Source organism: Sinocyclocheilus grahami, unplaced genomic scaffold (genome assembly GCF_001515645.1).
Source record: "Sinocyclocheilus grahami isolate Dianchi unplaced genomic scaffold, SAMN03320097.WGS_v1.1 scaffold773.1, whole genome shotgun sequence".
Classification (NCBI taxonomy): Eukaryota; Metazoa; Chordata; class Actinopteri; order Cypriniformes; family Cyprinidae; genus Sinocyclocheilus; species Sinocyclocheilus grahami.
Window position 1 is genome coordinate 2,271 of NW_015505952.1, and position 4,926 is coordinate 7,196.

Sequence of the window (4,926 nt, forward strand, 5' to 3'; positions counted from 1 at the left end):
AAGTGTGCAAGACTGTCCCAGGTCTTAAAAACGCCAGAGCGCAGTCCCCTGAACACACACTAAATCCTCACTATCTCGAATACCACTCCGGAGCGGTATTCAAGGCTTAGTGTATTCCATCATGCATCATGTTGTGGAAAACAATCGTGACATTTTTTGTCGAGATCTCGTGAGAGGTCACGGAAACCTTTCCAATGTATGTTAAATTTTAATAATAATTAGATATTACATATAATTTGGTAGTACAACAAAACAGTTGCACGTTTTATTATTGGTACAAATGAGTAGTGGTGATAACTATTTTGTACAACATTTGCAACTGCTTTTTATCACTTAATTAGAAGCATCTGATTACAGGGACTACGGAACAGACATTTAGAAATTGATTTTAAAATGCAAAGTATTCAAAATAAAAAAAAGCTCTGTAAACACTAGCATTTTTACAACACTATAAGTGTGTCCCATCAGGTAATGAAAAGTTCTAACACTGTGTCAACACCTGACATGACAAAATTCTATAGAACCCATTATAATCAGTCATGCTGTCTACACTGTATGCGGTGCGGTGCGACACGACAAATCCCCACAAGTAAACTGTTGCCTTGTTCTATCTATGACAGACTGACACAAAATTCAAATGATTTGCCAGTGTAGACTACTGTTGCGGCATGGTGCGTTACCCCTTATTTACACTGTATGCGTCTGTGGTGCGTTACGGCTCACACAAGGTTTTGTTCCGTCCTCCACGCGGTGCCAACTCACACCAGGAGCATTTCAGAAGCGAAGCGACAGGATTCGCGAGACCACGTGATTTGCCTGTCCGATGTTGTTGTCTTGATTATTTGTGTTCTAACATGGCTAAGTTGGCTAAATGTTTATGTTTTGTCCAGTTTAATTCTGTTTATAGTGGTATTTATTGCTATATGTCCTACTTTGTTGTGCTGTAGACTACAAAGTTAATACACTTAAAAGTCCAGTTATGAACGACATGGATAAAAGATTTGTAGCTGTGTATACTCGTCTAAAACACATACTCAATGATCTTGTATCTATATTTCCCATACCATTTCTGGCCTCCTGGCAAGTATATAGTGATGTGAAAAATGATCGGGAGTCTGCGCAGGGTGTTTATTTTGAAATTGACAGGATTTGTGGACGTTTATTTTGCATCTAATGTGCGGCTTGGACGCGATGTCCGTCCAAAACAGGCAAACATCAGGATCGCAATGAATGACGGCACATATGAGCCTCCCTTAAGACACACCATACATGTATGAAAAAGAGATTTTAATTTGATTCGATTACATTAATGTTTAAATTGAGATTTACAATAAATATTTTAACTGCTACTATGTAAAGGGAATACTGCTGTAAAAAACACCTTATTTGTTTAAAGTGTTTGCAAACCAAATGTTATTGCACATCTGTCCATATAGCAGGACTGTTAAAGGGGTCATATGATGCGATTTCAAGGTTTCCTTTCTATTTGGAGTGTTACAAGCTGTTCGTGCATAGATAAGATCCCTAAAGTTACAAAGACTAAAGTCTCAAACCCAAAGAGATATTCTTTTTGGAATATGTTTACACGGCGCGATACGCAATGCAACGCGTAAAAAGACAATATAAGTCATTATAATCCGTAATTATGTCCCCACTGGATGCAACAAATGCTTCGTTTGTAATGGGTTTTATTGGTTTTGTCTCATCGCTCCGGGACACAGCATCACAGTATGGTAAGAGGCGTAACATTTCCGTCACACGCTTGAGGTTTTCGGCCAATCACAATGCACTGGATAGCTGGCCAATCAGAGCACACCTCGCTTTTCAGAACAATGAGCTTTGTAAAAATCGATGCGTTTCAGAAAGGTGGGGCATAAAGGAGCAAGAATAATGTAGAGTATGTAAAAAATAATGCGGGACACAAACATAGTTTAGTCATTGTGGACTATACCACCCGCTACCCGGAAGCCATTCCCCTTCGGCGAGCAACCTCGCCAGCCATTACTCAGGAGCTGTTTCTGCTGTGTAGCCGGGTTAAATATTAGTAATGTCATTATATGTAAAAAAATGTGTTTCATATTTCTTCAGAATAAACTGTATTTTTTAAAGAGCCATCATTAGAGAAATATGCCTTCACCCCACTAAGCATAGTTATTGCATCGACTAGATGGGCTAAAAGGGCCTAGACAAACATCGGTCTTATTGTCCAACTCTGCCTTAAGAAATGAGCTGTATGATATGGTAATATGACATGGTTTGGGCAACAATTCTTATTTAAAACCATTTACATTGTAGAGTATGGTTTTGTTTCATTTTTTCCCGCCGTTGACCTCACGGCCGACGGTACCCCAATGCTCGACAAAAGAGCAGTTTCCTTTATCTCTGGGTCTCAGGAGGGCACGGATAGTTGCGGATGGACTAACTCTGGACCTCACTCATCCATCTCCTTCGCCAGCCGGCAGCAGCGGGCAGTTCGAGAGCGTCAACTACAAAGGCCCTACTCATGCACCCTCTGCCAACCCGTGGAACCAGGTTAGCCTTGCACCCCACACTCACACCCCTCTCCGGCCCGCTCACAAGTCGCCCGAGTTGGGTCCCTGTGTTCCACCTCACTGCCCCACTGCGGGTATGGCTGTAGTTCCGCTGGTCCCGCTTGTACGGTTTCTGGGCGCTTGGTCAGCGCTACCCAGCCCATCTCGCTGGCTTCTGCGGACCATCAACATCGGCTATGCGATTCAGTTCGCCCGGCGCCCACCCAAGTTCAGCAGTATCCGCTTCACTACAGTGAGGGCGGCTGATGCCCCTGTTCTGCGGGCAGAGATCGCAGTCCTACTGGCGAAGGATGTGATAGAGCCGGTCCCTCCGGCCGATATGAGGTCGGGGTTTTACAGCCCTTACTTCATTGTACCCAAGAAAGGCGGTGGGTTACGGCCAATCTTGGATCTGCGAGTTTTGAACCGGGCCCTTCATTGGCTACCATTCAAGATGTTGACGCAGAAACGCATCTTTGGTTTGCAGCAATCGACCTGAAGGACGCAACTTTCATGTGTCGATCCTTCCGTGCCACAGACCATTTCTGCCGTTTGCGTTCGAAGAATGGGCATATCAGTACAAGGTCCTGCCCTTCGGGCTGTCCCTGTCTTCCCGTGTCTTTACGAAAGTCGCGGAGGCAGCTCTTGATCCCCTCAGAGAGCACTCTCAACTATCTAGACGATTGGCTTATAATAGCACAGTCTCAGGATCAGTTGTGCGAGCACAGGGACCTGGCGCTTCGGCACCTCAGCCTGTTGGGCCTTCCGGTCAAAAAAAAAGAGCAAACTCTCCCTTCTCTTTTCTCGGTATGGAGTTGGATTCGGTCGAACAGACAGTGCGCCTCACAGAGGAACGTGCGCAGTCGGTGCTAGCCTGCTTGAATACGTTCAAGGGCAGGACAGCGATCCCACTGATACTTTTTCAGAGGCTCCTGGGGCATATGGCGGCCGCAGCGGCACCTACACCACTCCCGAGGTGGGAGTGGAAGCGCGGCACTCACCTGGTCCAAGTTACACCGGCCTGTCGCCAAGCCTTCCCCCCGTGGTCAGATCTTGCGTTCCTCCGGGCAGGGGTGCCCCTAGAGCAGATCTCCAGGCATGCTGTGGTCTACACGGATGCCTCCACCACCGGGTGGGGTGCCACGTATAATGGGCAGTCTCAGGGGTTTGGACGGGCCCGCAGCTGCAGTGGCACATCAATGGCCTAGAGTTGTTGGCAGTGCACCTTTCCTTGAACTGTCTCAAAGGGCGCTTACGAGGCAAGCACATACTGGTCCGAATGGACAACACAGCGACCATTGCGTGCATCAACCGAACAGGTGGTCTGCGCTCCCGTCGCATGTCGCAACTCGCCCGCCACCTCCTCCTTTGGAGTCGGAAGGTTCTGAGGTCACTTCGTGCTGTTCACATTCCGGGCGAGCAATGTTCCCGGAAGAATGGCGACTCCATTCCCAGACGGTCCAGCTGATTTGGAGACGTTTCGGAGCCGCTCAGGTAGACCTGTTTGCTTCTCCAGAAACCTCTCACTGCCAGTTGTTTCGGCACAGACGCACTGGCACACAGCTAGCCGCAGGGCCTACGCAAGTATGCGTTTCCCCCAGTGAGCCTTCTCGCACAGACACTGTGCAAAATCCGGGAGGACGAGGAGCAAGTCTTGCTAGTGGCGCCGTATTGGCCCACTCGGACCTGGTTCCCCGAGCTAGTGCTCCTCGCGCCAGCCCCTCCTTGGTCGATTCCTCTGAGGAAGGACCTACTGACTCAGAGACGGGGCACCGTTTGGCACCCTTGTTCAGACCTTTGGAAACTCCATGTCTGGTCCCTGGATGGGACGCGGAGGTTCTAGGTGACCTACCCCAGGAGGTAGTGAACACCATCACTTCGGCAAGAGCACCGTCTACGAGACACGCTTATGCCTTGAAGTGGAACCTGTTCGTCGAGTGGTGTTCTTCTCGCCGAAAAGACCCCCGGAGATGCCCGATTGCAGTCGTGCTTTCCTTTCTGGAGCGAAGGCTGTCTCCCTCCACCCTCAAAGTCCAGGTTGCTGCTATTGCTGCGTACCATGACCCGGTGAATCGGAAGTCGGTAGGTAATCAGGTTTCTTAGAGGGGCCAGGAGGTTGAATCCTTCCCGGCCCCCCTCTATACCCTCTTGGGACCGGTCTCTAGTGCTAAAAACACTACAGCAGGGCCCATTTGAGCCTTTGCATTCAGTTGAGCTAAAGTTTCTTTCATTGAAAACTCTGCTCCTGCTTGCACTGGCCTCCATCAAGAGGGTAGGGGACCTGCACGCATTTTCGGTTGAAGATTCGTGCCTAGAGTTTGGGCCAGCTGACTCCCAGGTAATCCTGAGGCCCCGGCCCGGCTACGTGCCCAAGGTTCCCACTACACCCTTCAAA